The sequence below is a fragment of the Heloderma suspectum genome, chromosome 5 (genome assembly GCF_057233095.1).
Source record: "Heloderma suspectum isolate Gila_16-S chromosome 5, 16-S_ref, whole genome shotgun sequence".
NCBI lineage: Eukaryota > Metazoa > Chordata > Lepidosauria > Squamata > Helodermatidae > Heloderma > Heloderma suspectum.
In genome coordinates, this window is record NC_139462.1 from 27,987,963 (window position 1) to 28,012,615 (window position 24,653).

General features: G+C 45.7%; 1 protein-coding gene across 1 annotated transcript in view; it reads left to right on the top strand.

Annotated features, from left to right (window-relative positions):
• GRID2 (glutamate ionotropic receptor delta type subunit 2) overlaps nucleotides 1-24,653 on the top strand; it is a 1,421,890-nt gene that overhangs the window by 879,719 nt on the left and 517,518 nt on the right. The gene's annotated exons all lie outside the window — the stretch shown is intronic.

The window sequence follows — 24,653 nt, forward strand, 5'->3', positions numbered from 1 at the left end:
TAGATGGACCAAGCATCTGACTTGGTACAAGGAATCTTAAAGACAAACACATTTGATTATGGCACAAGCCTTCATGGACCACGGTCCACTTCATTAAGTCCACTGCACCTTTATCTGGACAGAGATAGCCTAGCTACAGTTATCCATGCTCTGATAACCTCTCATCTGGACTACTGCAATGCATTATATGTGGGGCTGCTTTTGAAAATGGTCCAGAAACTTCATGTAGTCCAAAACACGGCAGCAAGATTGTTAACAGGGACTGGCCAATGAGATCACATTACACCAGTACTTTTCCAGCTGCACTGGCTGCCAGTCCATTTCCAGGTCCGATTCAAAGTGCTGGTACTAGCATTCAAAGCCCTAAATGGCTTAGGACCAGGTTATCTGAAGGATTGCCTCCTCCCATATGTGCCTGCCCAGACCCTAAGATCATCTTCAGGGGTCCTTCTCCAGGAGCCCCTGCCAAAGGAAGGGAAGTGGGTGGCTACCAGGAAGAGGGCCTTTTCTGCTGTGTCATCCTGGCTGTGGAATGCGCTCCCTAGAGGGGTTTGCATGGCGCGTACATTGTTCTCCTTCTGGTGCCAGGTGAAGAGCTTTTTTATTCTCCCAGTATTTTAGCATTCTAGCATCCTAATCTTTTAGCTCTGGAGTTTTAAATCTGTGTTTTAAATCTCTGCATTGCTGCTACGTTTTATTCTGGTTGCGCTGTTATATTGTGGTTTTAAGCTTTCATATTTTATATTGTTTTATGCTGCACTCTGTGGTTTTATTTTTTGTGAACTGTCTAGAGAGCTTCAGCTATTGGGTGGTATAGAAATAAATAATAAATAAATAAATTTAAGTGCATATAATGTTATCCTCTAATCCACAAAAACGTATGTTAGTCTTTAAGGTGCTACAAAACCCTTTGTTGTTTTCTCTGTAAGTATGCATTTTCTGAATTCAGATCTTGGACTGTTCTTTGCTTCCTCTGACATGAGAAATTCTGTGATTCTGTCAGATTACTGGAGTCATTTTCCAATTAAGGTAGGAGGAAGCAAAAGTGCCGCTAATGGCTTTGTTAATCTTGAAAAGGGTTTAATTTATACGACACTAAATCATCAAATTGAAATCCAGGCTATGTGCACCATTGTTATAATTTAACAGTCAGTAAGAACTCTACACAAAGGCAGTGGTTTTCAAACTTCCTATCCATAGGGAATCGTTTCCACTTTGATTTTCTACCAAGGAAACCATTTTCATCTGCCAATGAAAAAACAGTGTTCTGCAGGGGAATCTGGGGTGTGCCCGCAGCTTACATTTGGTCTCAGTGTTGTTCCGTAAGTGCTAAAAGTGCACTCTAAAATATATCCCAAAGGTCAATGCCTAACAATTTGGGGAGAGGGAGAGGGAGAGGTGTGGATGGCTGACATTGATCCTAGTTTTCTCCATGCATTTTATTTGTTTGTTTGTGGCCCTCTAAATGTTTTGACCTACAACTATCATGATCCCTACTGGGGATCACTCTCAACTATGCTGACTAGGGCTGATGGTTGTTGTAGTCCAAAACATCTGAAGGGCCACACATTGCCCACCCCTGATTTATTTAGAGCAAAATCCTAGGCATGCTTAGACTGAAAAAAAAAAAATGTCCTACAACTCCTAGCGTGCCCCAGCCAGCATGCATAGGATTGTGCCCCTATTAATTTAATGTCATCAATTTCTAAGCTGTCTTTCAAGACCCTGGTCATCATAAACAAAATTTATGATGTCATTCAATGGATTTCCTGTTCCAGTTGAGCCTTTTTTGAGCCAGAAGGTCTTCCTGAGCTCTGGCATGTTCCTGTATCCTTGGTTGTATCCAATCTGGGTGGCTTTAAAAGGGGTTTAGACAAATTTGTGGAGGATAAGGCTATCAGTGGCTACTAGTCCTGATGATGATATGCTAAACTCCACTGTCAGAGGCAGTGAGCCTATGTACACCAGTTGCTGGGGAACATGGGAGGGAGGGTGCTGTTGCTCTCATGTCCTACTTGTGGGTTTCCCATAGGCAGCCAGTTGGCCACTGTGTGAACAGAATACTGGACTGGATGGACCTTTGGTCTGACCCAGCATGGCTCTTAATGTTCTTATGATCTTGTTTTTTCTTTGGTTTGCTTCTTGATTCTGCCTCCTGGTTTGTCCATTGGTCATGACTTGTCCTTCACTCCTGACTTCCAGCTTGACCCTTCCTTCTGGTTTGTCCTCTGGTTCTGACTTGCTCTTCAGACCTGACTACTGCTGCACATGGCCCAGCCCTGACCCACTGGGTGTTGCTTGTATAGGGTAGGGAAATTCCAACTGTGATCGCATCATAGCATGCATTCCTTTTACAAGATATTACCAGGCAGCCACATGTGGAAGATGTGGGTCAGGAGCAACCACATGACTCTCTTAATGTCTAGTTAGTCCCTCAGCGATAGCAGATGAGTGATATTTCAAGCAGCTTGTCTGACATCATCATCTTCTTACTGAGGAACTTCTGATAAACATCCACAGAACCCTAGGGTTCTTAGTACCATGATTGAAAAATAGCATAATAATGGATTGAAATGCACATAGGGAAGGATTAAATAAGGGCAGATGAATTCAACAGGTAACAAACAACTTGGTATGAAAATCTTCATGTCTTGCTGTGTTCCCATACACTCCTAAAGTGTTCCTGCTGATAATGGCCACAAATACGAAAGGTGTGCACTCAATTTATTTTACATGCTTTAAGGTGATTTATTGGAACCATTTTCTATGCTAAAGTAAAAACATGCAGCAGTCAATGAATGCACTAAAGAGATTGCTTCTTCCCTTTGAGTTCACATCTGAGCGGAGATCTCAATCTTGTGTTAAATCTCAAATCCTAAACTTACCCAAAGTAATTTATGGTGCTCTTAAAAACATCGTCCGCTCTCACTCCAGCACTTATAATGTTCTTCCAGAGTCTCCAGGTTTGCAAGTTTTGTATATTTTAGATCAGTGGTTTCCAGGCCAGTATAACAGGGAATTCTGATATGCCTCATCAGGCTGCCAAGAAAGTTCTGGTAATTATACTGGGTTACTGAAGCATGGGCCTTCAAGGTCAAGTCTTGGCTGGTGGCTGAGCCTATATATTTGCAGCAAAGGAAGGGGAGAAAGGATTGGTTGCAAAGCTCTTTGGGTGTCTGGAAAATCTTACATGGTTCAATTCTACAATTAATAATGCCCTTCATAGAATGCTTCGCACACACCAGGTTTCTATGCAGCTGTGGTGTGTGTGCGTGAGTGTGTGATAGGGGTGGACGGAAGTCACTTACCTTTCGTTGAAGCTTGTTCGCGGTGGGGGGGAGGTGCTTCGCTGCTCCCCCCGCGAAGTTCAGGCCAGGGGGGGAGGCTTCCCGCCTCGCCCCGGCCGAAATTCAGGCCGGGGGGGAGGTTTCCTGCCTCGCCCAGCTGAAATTCAGGCCGGGGAGGAGGCTTCCCGCCTCGCCCGGCCGCGAACTCGAAAGTTTTTTTTTTTAAAAAAACAACGCCCCCGTGATAGGCTACATGACGATTAACGTAGCCTATCATGGTTAGATCTGCAAAGGATACTGTGGTCGACAGTGTCAAAAGCCACTGAGAGATCGAGGAGGACAAGGAAGGCGCATTTGCCCCTATCCAGAGCCTTTCCCATATCATCCACCAAGGCGACCAAGGCTATTTCTGTCCCATGCCTACGCCAGAAGCCTGATTGAAATGGATCCAGATAATTGGCTTCTTCCAAGTGTGCCTGCAACTGCAACACCACCACGCGCTCAATCACCTTGCCCCCAAATGGCAGATTTGAGACCGAGTGAAAGTTGTTCAAGTCTTGGAGATCCAAGGAGGGCTTCTTTAACAGTGGTCTTATTACCACCTCCTTGAGGGCTGATGGCCTCACTCCCTCCTCAAGGGAGGCATTCACCACCACCTTGATCCCCTCCCTAGGTATCCCTGCAGCTAATAATGAGCCAAGATGGGCAAGGATCGAGTAAGCAGATGGTTGGCCTTAAAGATGAGAGCACCTTGTCCACTTCCTCAGAAGGAAGAAGCTGGAACCAATCCCACCAGTCTGCCACTGGCCACCCCTCGTTCACTAACTGTACCCACAGCACACGCAATAGCACTCCTGATCCGGTCAATTTTATCTGCAAAGTGCTTAGTAAACTCATCACAGGAGGACTCAGAATGCTCCATTGGTTCCGGAACAACTGGACCGACCAGGTTCTGGAACACTTGGAACAGCCTCCTGGGACAGCACTCTGCAGATGCAAGAGGCAGCTTAAAAATTCTTTTTTGTTGTTCTTATCGCCATGTGGAAGGCTGAAGCTATAGCTCTAACCCATGTCCGATGGTCTTCAGAGTGAGATTTCCTCCACTGGTACTCTAGCCGTCTCACCTCCCACTTCAAAGCTCGCAACCATCGGGTGAACCATGGTGCAGCCTAAGCTGTGTTCAGGGGGAGAGGGCATTTCAGACCCACTCTGTCTAATGCCCCAGTGATTACAGCATTCCAGTCATCCACCAGGGTCTTGACCAAGCAGCCGTTTGCGTGCTCCAAAGAATCCCCAAGTGCAGTCAGGAATCCATTTGGATTCATAAGACATCTGGGGCAGACCATCTTAATGGGTCCTCCACCCCTGCGGAGAAGTTGTGGAACCAAGAAGTCCAACCCCACCAGGTAGTGATCTGACCATGACAAGGGGGTGGTGGATATACCCCCAATTTCCAGATCACTCCCCACCTCTCCAGAAACAAACACAAGGTCTAACACATAACCGGGTACATGGGTGGGCCCAGTTGGAATAGGGTGCAACTACCAGGAAGTCATGGTCTCCATGAAGTCCTGAGGTGCCCCGCATGAGGATGGCTTCTGAATGTACATTGAAGTCCCCGAACACCAACTAGTTAGGGGACTGCAGATTAGGGATGTACGAAAGTCACTTACCTTTCCATGGATTATGTTCATGGGGGGGGGGCATTCCATCCCTCCCGGAATCCTCGACGGGGGGGAGGTGATCCGGTCCTCCCCCCCGGAATCCTCGATGGCCAGCTGTGCTCCGCGATGGCTCCGCAGAGCAGTCGGCCAGGCCCAGGCCAGAGCCGTCTGAAGCCGGATTTCCGGCCGCAGAGGGCTCTGGGTAAAAAAAAAACACAAAAAACGCGTACGCAAATGGCGGCGGCTACAGCCACCGCCATTTGCATTCCTTATTTTTTGCCATCTTAGTCTACGTAAATATTTACGTAGACTATTACGGCGAAAATCAAGGGGAACGCAAATAGCGTAGTGGGCGCTATTTGCGTCCCTTTTTGATTTGCCATTTTAGCCTACGTAAATATTTACGTAGGCTAAAACAGGGAATCAAAAAGGGACGGAAATAGCGCCCACTATGCTATTTGCATTCCCCTTTATTTTCACCGTAATAGTCTACGTAAATATTTACGTAGACTAAGATGGCGAAAAATAAGGAATGCAAATGGCGGCGGCTGTAGCCGCCGCCATTTGCATACGCATTTTTTTTTTAAACCGGGATGTGATAGGCTACATAAGTCTTTATGTAGCCTATCACGTCTCTGTAAAAAAAAAAAAAACCCAACAAGACTGCAAATGGCGGTGGCGGCAGCCGGTTGGAAGACCAGCCACCGCTGCCGGAGCCGCCGCTGCCCGGAACATCCACCCCAGGTAAGTCTCATCCCAGGGGGGATCCGCAGGGGTCGAGGGGGTGGCAGGCCGTTCTGCCACAGATTTCGGGGGGCCGAATGCACTGGCATTCGGCCTCACCGAGATCTGTGGCGGAATTCTCTGACCTCCCTACTGCATACACACATCAGAAACCACCTCAGGCACCTCAGCCAGGGAGTCTGTCATGCAGTGGGGTGGGAATTCTGTTCACAAACAGAATTCCCAGACTGCCCTTTGGGCCCCACCTCCAGTACATGTAGTCAGTAACCTTGTCTCCCAGAGAGGGAGTCTGGTGAGGACCAAGGACTCCCAGTAGATAACAGACACTTCCCCTCCCTGACCCCCAGCCTTTGGCTGCTGCGCATACGAAAATCCAGCTGGGCAAATGGCCACAAGAGTGGGAGCAGCAGCCTCATCTAGCTGGGTCTCCATAATACATGCCAGGTCTGTACCCTCATCCTGGATCATGTAGTGGATCAGAGATGTTTTATGGTCAATGGACTTGGCATTACACAGCAGCAGATGAAGGCCCGAGGATGGAGTCATGCCTCCCCCAGCCATCGTTCGGCTCTAGACAGGCCTGGAACAGGGGACAGATATTATGCATCTCTCCCCTGTTCCCCTTGCCCAGCATGGCCTGCCCCTAGTGCTCCGCCAGCATCTGCCACCCAGCCTCAGTATGTTCTGGCCTCCAGAACTCCCCCCACTGTGTCCACCAGGTGGACACATGCCTCCCTCACTTCTGCCCATCAAGTGGGCACCCCACCCCGAAAATCACAAACACCACCCCAAAGCCCACCACCCACCAACAATTTTAAAAGCTACAACCCAGGCCCTCTGCTCCCTTGTGGCTCCCATGAGTGGTTCACCCAAGTTATAAGCCTTTCGGGGTTGACCGAAAGCTGTGTGTTCTTTCTAGCAAGGAGGGGCGGAGCAAGCTCCCTGCAGCTCCTCCCTCTCTGGCTGATGTATAGGATCAGGTCAGCTTTGCCCTTGAGATGATGTACGTCCTGGGAGGCACAATCCTATGCGTGCTTAGACAGAAAAGGGCCTACAACTCCCAGCATTCCCCAATCAGCCATGGGGGAAAACTTGCAATATTTCTCATTTGGAACATTCACCAGGACATGCAATAACTGCAAAATGACAACCAAAAAACACCTTACGCAATGGCTTGCTTGTAAAAATATGTATGTGCATTCACCGTAAATTTTAACTGTTACCATGCCTTCCTACTGAAAGTTACCGACTACAATCCTGCCACATTTGTAAGTGTTAGGAAAGTTTGTAAAGGTTTGATAAATTTCTCCATCAAATGTCTTTTGGTGTAAAGATCTCTCTCCATCTGTCTTTCCACAGCTCGACTATTTCCAGCAGCTGGCCTGCTAATTGTGATGAAAATTGGTACAACATTTTGCAACCGCTTCTGCTGCACGCATTCTGAATACAATCCAATGGGAACTGCATGAGCCCTCCTGACCTGTGCGCGAGGTGCACTTGTGTCAACCCCTTGAATTTCAATGTGGCTTTAAATTGGAAATATTGTGACTGGACTGTGTGCAACAGAAGACAATGATATTGCTCTCATAATGTGGATCAGCTGTTGTTTAAAAGGCTGGCATTTATCCAAAGGGAAGCATAAAGACTGAAACAAACTATTCACATGCCCTTATATATCTAGTTGCATACTGTGTATGATTTACAAGAAAGAGCACAGTCCAACCGTGTATAGACCCTGTGAATCATGCATATTCCCTGTTGACTTCAGTGAAGGGGATCCTGAGTTTGCTCCATTGGCAGGAGCGTCTCCTGAGCAGAGTTCTGCCCATGGGACACTCCCACCAGTGGAAGAGGGGAGGCAACTTTCCCTAATTTCCCCTTCCTCCACTATCTCCTTGTTCCCACTAAACATTTTTACTGGAGGTTTGGGGGACCCTCTGGAACAGTGTGTGGGGCCTGCAAGGGGGGGGGATTGGTGAAAATTTTATTTCCACTCTTCCACTGGTAGGATCTTCTGCTGGATCTTGGACCTGCCCATGAATGGAAGGAACCCATGAATGGGCATGTAAAACCCTTCGTTTGCTCCTGTTCACTCACTCCAGCTCATGAGCTCTCTGGGATTGGCAGGCTAATTATAGAACAGTCTACCTGCTGGCGCCACCCCCAGCTAGCTCAGTAACTCACCTTAAGCAGCAGAAACCCCTCCCACCAGAGCCATTTGCCAGAGTACATGGAAGAAGCCCCTCTTGGCCTCTGCCTGCACTCCCATGTAGGGATGTACAGTTTGTATAAAATCCATTCCGTCTGTGTTCTTGATTGTCAGGTGCCATTCATTCTGTTGTCTGCCCATTGACAGAATTGGATTTTTTTTGCTTCTGAATTTGTGCAAATTCATATTTGCGCAAATCTACACATGCAAAAATGCTCAAATTCCCCCAAAATGTACATGTTCACACTTTAGCCTATGTGGGAATTGCACATTTTGGGCCGGGGTTATTTCATTTTGTGTATTTTTCAACACAAAATTTGGGAAAGTTAGAAAAACCAGTCTGCAAGTCCACAGAATCCACCTAACAGGGGAAGAGCCAGTGTGCTGTGGAATATGCCTGTCAGATTCATGAAAATTTAGGGATGGGTGGATTCTCTACCTGCTGTTCCAGGGGGGAATCCACCCACAGGGGGAGGCAATTCGTCCCGCCCCCGGAATCCTTTTCGGTCAGCTCCGCTCTGCGGTGATTCCTTCAAAAAGATAGTTCCTTCATTCATAAATCAGATGAGAGCAAGCTAGCCAAAGAGGGAAATAAATAATTGTTTTATTGTGCGCTTTTTGGTTGTAATTTCTGTGCACGGCAGCCCAGAGAGCTTTGGCTATTGGGCGGAATAGAAATGAAATACCCAAATAAATATATAAATAATAAAATGAGTGCTGTTAATTAAGGAATGGGAAGAAGTTTCCAGTGTTCCCACAAAACAGAGGCCACCAACTGTTATGATAAGATACTCCTGTATTTGGTTGGTAGTACAATAGAGAGAGCTGAGAACACTATCCTACTGCAGCTAGAAGCTTTGATCCTGGGCTGGGAGGCAGCATGTAACTCTTTGCATGGCATTTTCTCTCTCAAGTCAACATGCTCTGAGAGATAGCGCTTCCAACTAGCTGTATTTTTCAAGGGGCAATTCCTCCACATTTGCATGAAGAATACACTACACAATGGAGAGTGTGCATGTGGGGGGGGCATGCTACTTGAACACATGAGATGACAAGCAATACCATAGCCGTAACACAGCCTGCATATATGCTAGTTGCAGAATGGGGAAACCAAAAGGGACTGCAGTTGTGTGCAGTTGTGCACCTCAAGCAGAGATATTGCTTGGTAGGAATAGAAGAGGGAAAGGCACATCTTCCATTCAGACACTGCAGCATGCCTAAATAAGTCCCCCTCCCCCCTGCCCTTTCCACAGCCAGGCATGTGAATGAATCTCTGACTGACCATAGTCAGTAGATACTCAGTTATATCCCCAGCCCCCAGGCAGTCAGCTAAAGAGAATGAATGAGGTACTGAGTCACCTGCCCCAGCCTGTCCTTTATCATGGAAATACATTCTTAAAACAAGGGAGAGGTGAATGGGTCTTCCCACATTCATAATGAACCAAAAAATAGTGTGCTGATTGAGAGAAGTGGTCAAAGCTGCCCTCCACCTGCTTCCACAGAAGCGTCACTCTTGCAAGGGGACTTTGGCTCTTTTAAATCCTTCTTCTTTTCTTATCTATTACAGTTATATGCTGCCTTTCCCCCTCCTTAAAGAACCCAAGGCGGCATCCATAATCCTCCTCCTCTCCATTTTATCCTCACAACAACAACCCTGTGAGGTCGGTTGGGCTGAGTGTCTGTGACTGGCCCAAAGTCACCCAGTGAGCTTCCATGGCTGAGTGGGGACTAGAAGTTCTAGAACCCAGGTCTCCTGACTCCTAGTCCAATATGGTCATCTCTCTCTCTGCATCAACATCATTTCTTCCAGAGATCGGCTTTTAATTTCAGAAAGCCTCACCCTATCTGGCAGCCTTCTTTCCAGGAAACTCATTCTGATGATGGATGGAGCTACTGCTGCTTTTTTCTCTCTGAGCTCCCTCCAAATATCCCTGATTTACCAGGGGTTTGCCCCATATAGCCCAGTCCAGTGCCTGTCCCAGTGATGCCCCTTCCCCTCCTCAAAGACTGTTGGAGAGAGGTTGCTACATCACAGTGGCACAAAGACTCAAATAAGTTGCCTTCTGGGGGAATTAGCAAATGTAACCTGAAGCCTACACACACACACATACACAGAAGGAAAAGTAGGGGTGGAGAGGAAGCTACAATTTGTCTGCAGACTGGAGAGGAGCTCATGCAAAAAAAATTCCTATGTCTGCTAATCTGCGATAGCAGCACTGAAGTGACCAGACCCCAGCATATAATTGTGCATGTTCCCAGACAACAAAAGACTCAAGTGCCCAGCATTAGCAAAACAAAGGAGAGGAGAGGAGCAGCAGGCAGAATCAATGAGTGAGTCATCATGCTAATGGCTTACAGAATGAAAAATGGTCGGATTCATTCACTACACAGAAAGATCATTGCTCAACTGGGAAACACAGGGGCCTGCCCAACACACATCATCAGCTTATTATTCTTTTTGCTTGGGAGATGGGGTGTCTCTGTCAGCAGCAGGGGAGGATCTCAATATGGTATACAAAAGTTGCGCAGATGTAGCTGAATGTGCGCATTTCAGAGATTTAAAAGTGCCCAAATTTGAGTCTTTGTGTGTGAACTTACCCTTTTTTGCGCAAAAGGGTTCCTGAGTCAAAAAAAAAAAAAACAGCAAAGCCGCAAACGGTTTGTTGGATGATCGACGGTGACTGCCGATCGCTTGCGTGCTTCAACAAAGGGGAGGAAAGGCGAGCAGTGGGGGGTTCTCACATCCCTACCCTAATTCCTTTCTTGATCCATTGCAGTGTTCTAAGCATATTGGAAATATGACTCTGGAAGATTCCACTTCAGCAAAAGGAATACTCTTGGCTAGAGCATGATCATACTATACCCTTTTCAAGTACTCCTCTCTTGGACTGACTTGGCTAGGTCCCCACCCCGTGAATTTATGTCTCCTCTCCACTCATCTTGTTAGGGGAGCTGGAATACCCATCAATGGGGGGTTCTTCTTGTGCCACCAACTTCTCACACATCCAACAGTTTTTCAACCCTGCTCCTTCTGCTAATACTTCCAGGGGCTTCTGATGAGGGTGTGTAGGCCAGGTCTTGATAACTGGACTTATCCAACTCAACCCCACCAGAATATAGACTCACATTTTCTGTGGTCAGATTACTCTTACACAGATTAAAATTAATATGCAGAAGAAGAGAATTGCTAAGCAAAAGGTATAATATTCTAAAATCTTAAGATTTGCTACTGTTATTAAGAGAGCTGTGCTTGGTGTTAATGTTATCAAAAAGACAATAGACACCACTGCAGTATTTGTTAGTTCTGACATACACAAAAGATATATAACAGTAAGTGATAAGTGAAATATAGACACAAGAATAATATAAAACAACTCAAAAATATCTGAAAGTTGAATTTTCCAACATCTGGGGGTGTTGGGTTTTTTTTGGGGGGGTGTTCTTTTAGCTATTGAGGACCACTTTAATTTCTAAAAGGTAGCATTTCTGGCCATTCAAGTTCAAAAATATTTATTATTCAGCTAGATATTCTTCGAGACTACATTGTCAAGACTTCACTCAGCAGGTGTACTTCAAGAAATTTTCTGTTTCGGGTCTTCTCCTGGAATTGGTTCTGCTTTCCACTAACTGGGGGAATCTTTCTTTACATGGGAAGCATGTATCTACATAGGCCTCTCGGCAACTCTAACGGCTGTATGTGAAGTGGCCAAGACTTGGCATGGACCTTCCCACCAGGGCTGGGGACACATTTTTTGCCTGTGGCTCTTCATCTACGCCCAGTCACCAGCACAAATCTTCAGGCAGCTCACCCCACAACTTCTGAGTCTGTTGGTGGAAGTTGGACCAAGTTTTAGGGAGAGCTTTTACATATCCCACCTGCAGGTCCATTAGTTACTTCAGTGCTGGGGCTGCTTAGCACATATAACCATGTTGGCATGGGGCTGCCAAAGAAAATTTTAAAAGGGGTGAGACCTGATCATTGAACTGGAGAGTTTCTAACCTTCTTTAAGGCCAGAGGCAATGCTTGGGGCCATTTTAGGCCTGTGGACTGTCCAATTTTTGCCAAGGTGTTTTTCAGAGTGTTAGTCATGTGTTCTACCATACCTGAGGACTGTGGATAATATGGAGTGTGAAATTTTAACTTTATGTTCAGTACTTTACACAATACCTTTACCATGTTAGTGGAGAAGTGAGTGCCCTGATTAGATTCAAAATGTTCAAGCAGGCCAAATCTCAGGATAATTGCATTCAACAGGATTTTCCTTACTGTGGTGGCATCCACCCCTCGACTGGGAAAGGCTTCTGCCCACCTTGAGAACATGTACACTAGTACCAGACAGTACTTCTTCTCTTCTGCTGAGGGCATCTCCATATAATCCATTTGCTATGCCACTCTTGGCATTTCAGGTCGGGGCGCAATTCCTGGTCATGTACGAGGGCACTGGCCCACATGGTGAGCAGCACAGGTGGCACACCTCCGAGTTATTTCATCTGTAATTGCATGGATGCCTGTAATTTACCAATGCTTAAGAAGGTTAGTAACCATGCCCCTTCTGCACATCTGTCTCTGCTGATGAGACACATGAACAAGCCAATAGGCAAGAATACAGGGTGCAACAGGTCAGCCATCTGTAAAACAAAATAGTCCATTAGGGTGTTTTGTGTTTCCTGCAAGAGTCTATGTTTTCTGATCCTCCAATGAGGCTTGTGACTGGAAAAGGGAAATTTCAGAAACAGTTAGAGGGGTTAACGGAGGTACCTGTAAAGAAAAAGGAGGGGTGCACTGCACTTTTAAGGCTGCCTTTACCCCTGCATCTGCATGCGCGTTGCCTAAGGCAATAGGATCTGACAAGTCCATGCGGGCTTTGCAGTGGAGGATAGCGATGCCTCGAGGAAAGTGAATAGCCTCCAATAAGTCAGTAATCAGTGTTCCATGTGCTACTCCACTGCCACTCAAGGTTATGAAGCCACAATTTTTCCAAATTTGCTTAGTTGCATGGCACACGCTGAAGGCATATTTTGAGTCTGTAAAAACATTTACTGTCTGGCCAGCAGCGAAAACGCAGGCACGAGTCAAAGCAATTAGTTCAGCTGCGTGTGCAGATCGAATTCCTGGAAGAAAGAAAGCTTTTAGAGTGTCAGAATCGGTCACAACTGCATAGGCAGCGAAGGGCACATTAACAGTCTTTTTGCAGGATCCATCAGTATACAAGGCTTGGTTTCTAATTCAAATATATCTTCACAGTTATGGCAACAATCATCATAAGTTTCAGGAACAGGTAACAGAATAGCTGGATTAAGAACCTTGCAGCGCACAATAGTGATGGCAGGATTAGAAAGTAAAGCTTGTTTATAAGTAGTTTGCCTCCTGAAAGAAGGGTGCTGAGTTCGATGCACAGTTAGGAGAGCAGAAGCACAGTGAGGCACCAAAAAGGTAAGGAGAAACGCAATAGACTAATACACCTTGTTCTAATAGGGAATCAATAACAGGAGCAATCCATTCCACGGAGTCCCGTGACAATGGATACTGCTGAACTCTGGGCCATGGTTTGTTTTTCTGGTACTTTATGCGCACAGGTTGAGCATTCTTTAGCAAACCCATTTCATGTGTATGGGTTGCCCACAAATGAGGAGGCACAGCAGCCAATGATGGGTGATCAGCCACTTCAGGGGCTGCTGGTTCCTCTATTAAAGCTGCTATGAGTGCAGGGGCAGATGCACTAGGCAACTCTACCCACATTCCATCTGGAGCACATTTAATTGTAGCCTGAAATTTACACAACAAATCATGACCCAATAAATTCACAGGAGTAGAAGGAGACAACAAAAATGCATGCTCTTCAGTAAGAGGCCCCAGGGCAAAAGTAACAGGCTAAGACATGGGGCATATAATGGGAGTACCAGAAATGCCAATAGCTGAAATGGAAGATTTAGAGAGGGGCAAGGGCAGACTCTGGGGAGAAACAGTAGAAAGAGTAGCTCCAGTATCTACTAAAAAAAAAAAAGATTGAGTGGATCCATTTACAGAAAGAGAGAGAAAAGGTTCAGAAAACTTTTTTCCAGAGCCATTACTACACTGTCATTCTCGAGTCTGTGCTTGCTGGGCGTACTGCTCTGTTGGCCAGACAGGAACTTGAGGATTCATGTGGAGAGGGAATGACGGAGGTGGTGGCAAAACATGAAGTGGCAATGCTTTGCTGAGGTCATTGTTCTCTTTCAGCTACCTTTTTCAGTCTCTTACGGCAATCACTCTTCCAATGTCTTGGCTTCTTGCAATAATGGCACAAGCCAAGCAGTTGCTTTCCTGGTCTTGTCTGAGGAACTCCTGGTGGAGACAGCATGGCAGACACAGTAGTAGGCTATTGCAGCTGAGCTAACTGCATGGCAACTAACTGGGACTTCTGGTCCTTCTTCTTCTCTCATTCTTTCTGGTCATTCTCCCAGAACTGGGTAACTGTTGCAAGGTTGGCAGCTGGAGTTAGTCCTTTCCATCCAATCACTTTTCCTTTTACTTGTTTGGCCATGTCTAAGGTCATGCCATCTATCCAGCAGGTCACACACAACTGTTCGTTAGGGTCTTCTGTGATGTCTAGGTGGGTTGCTTGCTTGAAGTTTTCTGAGAATTGGGACCAAAAGGCTGCAGGATATTCATCTGGCTTCTGCTTGCATGCCTGGACTTTGGACCAATCTGCAGTTACTGGTACAGACTTCACGGACTGCATTCAGTAAACCCTCTCAGTCATTTCGGTGTGCTTGCAGTTGCAACTCAGTCTGGGGCAGCTGTGGAAGTGGGTCTGGCTATCTAGCTCCATGATGTGCAGGCTGGTCTCCAGTCCCTCATCTGGCTTGCTGGAAGGTGAGGGTGGCCTCATGAGTCTGCAAGGCTGCTCTCAGAAACCACTCAACATCTTAGTTGGGAGGCACAGGGCTCTTCAGGGGGAAACCATGAGGCACCTATGGGGACTGTTGCTGTTCGATTATGCTCTGTCTTCGGATCTATCAACTGTAGAACAGCTTGTGTTTCCCCCCATTCTTCAGCAATGAGCTTTAATGAGCTTCCGCCACATATTAAAAACATGGTTGTTCAGGCAGGCATTTGGGGTAGGTTAGGGTATTTCTATGATGTTTTTAATGTATAATTTTATTGTTTTAATTGTTTTATTGTTGTATATCGCCCAGAGTGGCTGGGTGACCAGCCAGATGGGCAATTAATAAATTAAATAAATAAATACCTGTTACAGCCCACCCTTTTCTTCTGGTTTTCTCCTGAAGATGGCTTTCAAGCTCTGGGAGAGTCAGCTTCTCAGGCTTGCCAGCTGAAGCAGTAAGGGATAGATCAGGAAGAGGGAGGGAGGGAGGGAGGGAGGGAGGGAGGGATAGTGCACCCAGCGAACAGGGTGAAAAATCAGGGGGAGAAACTTCCAAGGTTGAACTGAGAGAGTGAGCAACAGGAGATGAGTGGAGGGGGTGTCGTATGAGCTTTTCTCATAGTAACTTGCTCTACTTGAGAAGGTATAGGAGGAGGAGGAGGAGGAAAAGAAGAATAAAGAGAAGGAGACCACAGACTAGGGATGTACAAAACTCACCTTTTCGCAGATTGTGTTCGCTGTGGGTGGGGGAGGCACTCTGTCCCTCCCCCCGGAATCCTCAATGGGAAGGAGGCAATCCGGTCCTCCCTCCCAGAATCCTGCCCGGCCAACTCCGCTCTGCAGCCGGCCAGGCCCATCCGCAGCCAGAGTTCCGGCCACGGACAGGCTGCTGCGGACACAAATGGTGGCTGCCGTAGCAGCCGCCATTTGCGCCCAGCCAGGCAGCTGTGATAGGCTATGTATTTACGTAGCCTATCACGGCTCGGCAAAAAAACAGAACAAACAAACAGCGTACGCAAATGGCGGCGGCTATGGCGGCTGCCATTTGCGTTCCTTATTTTTTGCCGTTTTAGCTTACGTAAATATTTACGTAGGCTATTATGGCAAAACAAAAGGGGAATGCAAATAGCGTAGTGGGCACTATTTGCGTTCCTTTTTTCCCGGCCGTTTTAGCCTACATAAATATTTACGTAGACTAAAACGGCAAAAAATAGGGAACGCAAATGGCGGCCGCCGTAGCTGCCGCCATTTGCGTACGCCATTTTTTTTTTTGCTTGGCTTGCCGTGATAGGCTACATAAAGACTTACGTAGCCTATCACAGCAAAGACCTGGATGTAAATGGCAGCCGCGGCAGTCGGTTGAAAGACCAGCTGCCACCGGAGCCGCCGCCGTCTGGAACATCCACCCCAGGTGAGCCTTGTCCTGGGGGGAATCCACTGGTGGGGCGGGTGGGGCAGGCCATTCCTCCACGACTTTCAGGGGGCCGAATGCCAGTGCATTCAGCCTCACTGAAATCTGTGGCAGAATTCTCCGCCATCCCTACCACAGACCAAGGAGATCTTCAGGCTCAGGGGGACAACTAGGCAGAGAGGGACACTGAGGAACATATGGGGGAACAGGCTCTTTAAGTGTTTGGTGGCATTTCTGGACTATTCCTTTTTGAAAACTTTCAGTCATGTCTTTCACCTGTTGTTCTAACTTCTTTACTTTTTCAGACTGACTGGCGATGTGGCTGTCTAATTTTTGTTTGTCAGCAACATCTCTCCACAAATACCCATAATCAATTTGCCTAGGCTTGGGGTCCTCTAAGAACCCTTTTAAATAATTTAATTTTGCTAAATCAAAAGAACCTAATTCAGGCCATTGCAATGCTGGCTTTTCATACCATTCCAAACATAGCAGAGAAAAACCATTCGTTTTATGGACTGTCCGACCAGCAATTTTCCTTGTTGACTATAAATCTTTATTGTTTCAATGGAGAACCGGGTGGACATCTCTTTGACTGCAAAGCCCCCATGGTGGAGTTCCAACCTAGTTCTCCACAGCTGACAACTGAGCTATCAGGCTAGGACTGCCAAAGAGAAGAACGCACACCCACATGGCTTTCAGACAAACAAACACACTACACCACTCCATTGGTTTAGGAGCCTGTTCTCAAAGGGAACTGCTTCCTAGGTCAGTTTCTTTCAACCTGGGTGTCATCTCACACACCGCAGGTCACAGCCTTGTGGGGATTGCCACAGCAGTGTTTCATATTCCGGGCACACAAACACAGTCATTCACACACACGCTCAAAAGCCAAAAACCAGACAACAATATAGTCAACCCCAGATCCTGAATGTGCATAACTCAACAATTTCCCAAATATTATTTTAAGGGGAAATGTCTCTTACCTCCCACAGTAGTCCACGCTGAGCACGGTGGGCTGAAGCACCAGGAGATTTTCTAAGAAGGATCTCTTACCTCTACATGACATGTGTGCTGTCTGGTACCCAGAACCCCGGCTGCAGGCAGGCTACCCGGGAGTGCCAGCCATCCCACTGTTGACACCAAATTGTCGGGTTCTCCGCTCAAAGCCCTATGAAGAGAGACTGAAAGAACTGGGCATGTTTGGCCTTGAGAAAAGAAGACTGAGGGGAGCACTCTTCAAGTACTTGAAAGGTTGTCACAGAGAAGAAGGCCAGGATCTCTTCTTGATCAATCCAAAGTGCAGGACACGGAATAATGGGCTCAAGTGACAGGAAGCCAGATTCTGGCTGAGAACATCAGGAAAAACCTCCTGACTGTTAGTGCAATATGGCAATGGAACCAATGACCTAGGGAGGTGGTGGGCTCTCCCACACTGGAGGCGTTCAAGATGAGGCTGGACAGCCATCTGTCAGGGATGCTCTGACTTGGATTCCTGCATTGAGCAGGGGGTTGGACTCGATGGCCTTGTAGGCCCCTTCCAACCCTACTATTCTATGATTCTATGATTCAATAAGGAATTAGGCTGGAGGTCAAGGTTGAGTTAACACAAGTCCTTTATTCATGCATGAAAGTTGGCTGCCAACAAAGGGGAAACAACAACCCTCCTTCCAGAACAACACATTCATATACCTGAGGAAAAACCAGCCTGAGGACCAATCACAGTATATCACCATATATGGCACCTAATATCCATTATTCACAGCAGTTTCTTAATCATATGGTTATTCTAAATTAGGACTGCTTTACTGCAAAGCTTTTACAGACTCAACAATTAGCAAAGTTAGAAAGCAACAGTTGGCAAAGTGAGCAAATATGTTCCAGGAAACGTCTGGAACATTATGGAAGCATTCCAAGTTTCTTTTCTTAGGTTCCCCTTTTCTTAAGGCCTGTTGCATCTGACCCTTGCTCTCTTAGTTATAGCAGACAAACTAAAAATGATCTTTTAGCAAAATAAAAAATGATTCTTATCACATCACAGTAAGGAATTCAATAGGCACTTGGAAATTGTGGGACTTGATGTGGGAAAGGCCTTTTATTACTCAGATTGTTTTTTGTGAAATCAGTACTGAAACAATTGGGCTTTGTATGTGGATTAAAGTCAGCACTAGATCCCTGATATAGTCTTCCCCAAAAGCCCACTGTCTTCAACTGAATTCAGTTAAATAAGAGAAACAAACAAGACTGCCCACCCCATCTTCTTTGTTCTCAAAGACTCAAAATAAAAATGGCATCAGTTTGCAAACTGAAATGATAAAATAGGGCAGTTTCCCAGTGACAGTTTTACTTAGTGATGGGACAATTAGGATCTTAGATGTAATGCAAATCTTATTAAAGGAACAGGAGACCCTCAGAATTCAAATTAAATTATAAAGTTGAACATTTTGGCAAGGGCATTAAATTAAATGGGCCTGCGTATGAGATATGTGTGCCACAGGTGCAAATTAGGGGTGCACAAATTTCATTTCTCAAATTTTGTTGCTGAAAGCTTCATTTGTATTGCACGTTTCTTAAAATCACATTCATTGCGCATTTCACGCATTGGCATTTCATTCCGTCTGTCGTCCTGCTTCATTTTACTTATCCTTTGATTTCAGTGGGACATCCAACTGCTCTCCAGCTACCTGTAACTTGGCATAAATTGGCATACACTTTTCTCGCATTCAGCTACTCCTTCCCAAGGGGACCAGATCTGCCAAAGAGAGAGAGGAAAGGGGTTTTTATAAGCAATGTTTATAATGTGTATATCTTTATATATATATATGCATGCATGCAATTTCAAGAGGCACATTGGACACACAGCCTAATGTGGCTTTCTGTGGGAGGAGCTGTTCTTCTTCTGCCTCTCCTCCTTCCCCCAGACCTAGCTGCTTCCACCAAAGGAAAGGAGAATATAGGAAGCATGAAAGGGCAACAGGTCCATAGCCACTCATTCGGTACTAATTTGTTCCTGTTGCATTCACAAAAGGGTCCCATGCATTGTTGTTGTTGTTGTTGTTGTTGTTGTTTCTTACAAAATGAATGCACATCCCCAATACCAACATCTTAGCATCCAGAAAAATAGAAAAGTGTGTGTGTGTGTGTGTGTGTCTTTGATAACGTTGCTGCAGTTCCTAGATCATGAATTCTAGTATTCTGCACTTTCTTTATTCTTGCTCATAGTCCCGTCTGTGCAAATATGATCTGGATGTTCTGTTTGCAGGAATGGTGTCATGACTGTGGATGACACTGTGTAGAGAGTCAAATCTTTAGTACATTATGGACCTGAGGAATGTCAAGCAGGACCTGGGGACCATCACCCAGGGCCATCCAAAGGAGGGAACAGCTCAAGGACTGGTCAAAACAACAAGGAAGCATCAACAAAAATAGGTCACAGATGGTCCTATGACCCATCCTTGTTTTGGATTTCTGGTCAGGTTAATGCACTGTTCTCTAAAGAACAAGGGAAACCTCCCTGTGATACACCATCCTTATCATGGCCTTTACCCCTACTTTGCTTTCCCCTTAGACAAAATTAAATATTCTGTGTCTGACACAGAGTCAGCACCTCTGTAAAAGTAAAAATTTAAATGTTTTCATAAAAATATAGCCCTTCTTTGTGAAGTCCCATATGTGGGATTGAACTGTACATTTTGCATCATGAAGCACTCCTTCCCCTCCTCTCAAGTAGCCATGCACCTCATTTAAGGGCAAGGCAAGCTTTACACTGGTGTTCCGTTCCATGGAGTGAGGAGCATATTCCCTTCTCTCTTCTAGGCTGAAGCATGGAGCACTCTTATTCTTCATGTATTCTTCCATCCTTTGGTGTAAAGTTTGTCACCCTTACAAGACAGGGGAGGGAAATTCTTTGATTCCACCTTTGTTCCACTCAAGTGATTTTTTAATATAAATATACAACAAAGGTGGGGGCAAGCTAAGCTACTTAACTTGTTGGAGACGGACCGTAAGTTTCAGCCTGTCTGGTCTGCAAGAGATTTACAAAGAAGGCCAAAGCAGTTTTGAGAGTCCAGACTTAGGCACTATTGGAGAATGTACTGGTGACCACTGATGCATTCTTTCCTAAGCCCGTATCAAACTCAGCTTCTGACAGGATCTATGGAGATACTGGAAAGGTTAAGATTTGCAATAACTTTGAGTTTGGGGCTATTCCTGGATTCCTCAGTCTTAAACCTCACCTCTGAAAGGGCTTTATAAGTCTTCCTGAAAGGGCATGGATCCCTCCCCCAGCCAAATCAGTGAAAAGCTAGATGTCCTTGAAGTCCATGTCACCACTAGAACTGAAGGGCTTGGATCTGACAGACAAGGAGGAACCAGTGCAACTAGTGTTAGCCTGACTAGGTCAGCTCTCTGAAACTTGTCATGGATTAGCTCAGAAATTATTTGGGATTGGAAAACTTCAGAACATTTTTCTAAACCAATCCAAGTATTAGGAGCTCCTTCACCTTCTTAGGCTAATGTTCATTTCTGGCTTTTGTTCTGGTAATTGCAGCAGCCCTTGGGAGAACTACTTTTCCCATGTTCCTCCAGCCTTTGTTGTTATTCAGAGTTACACACATCCCTCCCTCCTCTTCCCCACACACCCTTGCTTCTGCTCCCACCACTGATTACAAGAGAAGGGTTTGCATGAGTAGAGATATCACAGCTCTTCAGTTGGGGCTCGAAGCTCGGCAATTTCTCAGCAGCTTGGTCCCCAGACACCAGTCCACAGATCCCTGCACTGTCCCAACTCAGTATGCTTTGAGTTGGGCAAGCACCGGAATCCCTGATCCCTTACCAAGCCACCATTTTATATAAAAATTTTGCATAAAGATGGTGGCTTGGCCTTTTACAGAAAGGCCAATTTTACACAAATGGTGGCTGTAAAGAACCCCTTTATGCAAAATTACAGGTGTAAAATTACTGGCTTAAATTGTCTATTCAGAGCAAATGGTGAGTGGGGTCAGGCAGTGGGGGGGGGGATCCAGCGAGTGGCACACGAGGCCACTCGTGTGAGTTCACCCATCCCTATGCATGAGTTTGTTTGGGTACTGTGGGTTGGCAGGGAGGGCTTTTGGGGGCCATGGGGACAAACAAGGGGAAAACAGGGAATACCTCTCTGGCTCAGATTTTAATCTGAGTTGGAGAAGGATTTCCGGGCATGTAAATTTCCCCTCTGATGCAGGTTTTTATGAGCCTCCAAATATCACTTCCAAGCTTGAGCTTCAAAAACATTGCCTGCATCTCTCAAAATGAGAATCATAAGCCGTCCCTCTCCCATACTGTAGTCTTGAACATTGATGAGCCTCTGTGACCTGCAAAGGAACTGAGTGGGGTGGGGTGAGGCGCCCACCCTACTCCTCAGCTGAGGAAATTGGTGCAAAAAGAGATATTTACAGTATCTCATGCCCTACCTTATTGCTTTGCCTCAAAGTGGCGTAGAACAAGCAACATTTAAAAATAATATGAATAAAATCCAATAATAAAAACCATAAGCCGACATAAGGAGAGGGGACGGAGTGCCTTGTTCTCCACTAGCTAATGCACTGTGAGATTGGAAAGTAAAACTCTTGTTTTATTAACGTTTATACTTAGGCCAACATTATAATGATGGCGTCTATCTAAACACATCTGCCCTCCCTCCTTTCCCCTGCTATGTGGTAGCTTTTTACCTGTGAGTTCCATACATTGAAACAGGACAACAGTCCCAGCATTTCAGATTATTATATACTAAACACTTCTGATTCGTACACCATCTTAGCATTCTATGTCTCTCCAAATAAGTAGGTTGAAAGCATTTTTAATGGCAATAGGAGTTCAGGAATCAAAAGCAGTTTAATACAGTTCTAACTGGCTGCAGGCTCAAAAATTGGCCAGGCCCCACTCCAAAGCTAGGAACTGAAATCCAATCTCCGCTCCAAACACATTTTTAAAACATTTGCTTTAAATAGACAAGTACAAGGTGAACAGTGAAAGCTACTCAGCTGACCTTTGTTTCTGCTGCTGCTTTTGGCGTCGATACAAAGCATAATTTGTTGCGAAACCTACATCTGAAGATATTTGCTGTCAGAAAGACTGTCGGATCACGCCTTGATCAAAATGCTTGGCTTCCTGCATGGTGAACCTGGGACGTTTTCATCATTATGTCAAGCCTGGCTTTATGGAGGATTTCATGTGATCCCATCATAAGCAGACTGAAGACATTTAACCTCTTAACGTCATCTTAATAAATATATAGTGCTTTGTGCTCGTCGTTTGGCTAGTTTTACAACAGCACGATAAAGGCTCAGCTTCAAGCATAGTAGATAGCTGGAGACTTGATGGTATGATTTCAGAGCAGTGATGGTGCATTCATTGGTTGAAATGCCATTGAGCATGCTTTATACAGCGCCCGCATAGACATTTGGAGTAAAGGTTGAAACTCCATTCTATATTTCAGAGCAAGTAGACTGGGTAAAGCATAAGGCACTCAACTGCATCTGGGAACTGCAAGATGATGTAGGTGCATCTTTATAGGCTTACATGTTTGCTGGTGCATCGAGTTGAACATCCTCTTCCCAGTGCTGTTTCAACTGTTTGGTTTAGGAATAAAAAATGTTAAAGGAAGAAGGTCCAGTGGGCTCATACTATAGATCTGGAAAGCAGGAACCAGAAAGTGGGGCATTTTACATCTATTCCCTGTCATGGCCATGGAAGCTCACTGGGTGACTTTGGGCCAGTCACAGACTCTCAGCCCAACCTACCTCACAGGGTTGTTGTTGTGAGGATACAACAGTGAGGAGGAGGATAATGTAAGCCGCCTTGAGTTCCTTGCGAGAGGGAGAAAGGCGGGGTATAAATGCAATAAATAAATAAATAAATGGTTGGATCATTTCCTGTTGAGGTTTAGGCTTACAGTGACGCCTCACCTCTGCAAGGGTGAGGGGCTGTGAGAGGCCACTGGGACTCAGGAACACAGTTGGCAGCTGCAAGAGGGTGAGGTTGGGTGGGCAAAACAGATACAAGGAAGGGAACCAAGAGGGCAAGGGCAGAACACAGGATGGAGAAGAGTGGCAGCTCCATTAGAGAAAAGGAGAGGTTGTGAGTGGGAAGGAGGAGACAGATACCTCTGTGGAGGGACAAGAATAGTGTCACCCCAGTTCCCTGCAGGTCTGTCAGTCAACAAGGTGTTGCAGGTAAACCTTGACAATGTTCTCACTAAAACTGATTCTGGGGCCAAAGTAGACGCCCTAGAATCAGTTCAAATCATGCATATTAAGGCTATACATGATTGACATTTACCTTAGTGTAAGCGTGGGACCATGGTGTTCCAGGAGGGGGGAATTAAGCTGTTCCCCCTCCCATTTTCATTCCAAAATTCTACTCCTCCCCTGCTGTTGTTGTGTTAAAAAACGAAACAAAACCTCAGTTGACTTGCCTAGGGCTACCTATTGAGTTCATGGCAGGGGTCAGGTTTGAGACTGGGGTCACCCGATTTAAAGCTCAGCCATTAAATTAATGTAACTTTCTCCTTCCCTCCCTGCTGTCACATCTAGGAACACTCACCATTTAATTTGGTGTCCTTGGGCGGGGGGGGGGGGTCCTCCAGTGGCAGACAATGATATGTAGCAGATGTGGGGAAGCTGACAACTAGGGCTGAGAGCCCCACCCCATTTCTGCATTAATCTGTGTTTAAACAACAACAACAATCCACATGAATACCTGCATTTAAATATGCATTTTAAATGTATTTTTTCTCAGTGCATTCATTTCTAAACATACGTACGTTCCCTCGAAGTATGCATTTTAAAACAGATTTTGATATGTTTAAACTGCCAAGAACTATTTTTCAACATCCAGAAACATGTGGAAACTGATAGATTCTGATCTGCAGGTAAGTCTGAGAGTGTGGATCACATCAGCTTTGTACTGTAATTTGCAAAGGCTGAATTCCACAAACATTTATACTCACAACATGCAGATGCTCTGTGGATTGATATGACAAGGAGGAGGATGAGAACTTGCCACACTGATTCTTTGGCATGTGGCAACATCCTCGTGGTGGGTGTAAGGTGTGCTCGGCTCTACAAGGCAATGTCCTGACTTCACAGCATTGGCTTATAAGAATTATTCAGGGGGGCATAGGAACAGTTACCAGAGAGAGAAAGGAAGAAAAGCTAAGGAGAAAAATGACCAAAATCCAGTAACAACCAAAACCCAGAAAGTTTCTTCTCTTCTTTTGGAGAAGGAAAGCACTGAAGGAAAGAAGCTGCCTTGGTTTTGTTTGTTAATTAAATGTGTGTGCATTTGCGAGTCTGCTTGTGTGCATGTGTGCCATTTGGAAGCAGAGATTAATGCCGCTTCCCAAGCTATTGCCTGTGGTGACAAGAGCTTTATGAGCTTTGGTTTCTGGTGTGCAAGAATGTGCTTTATAAATCTGCAACTGATTTCTCCACT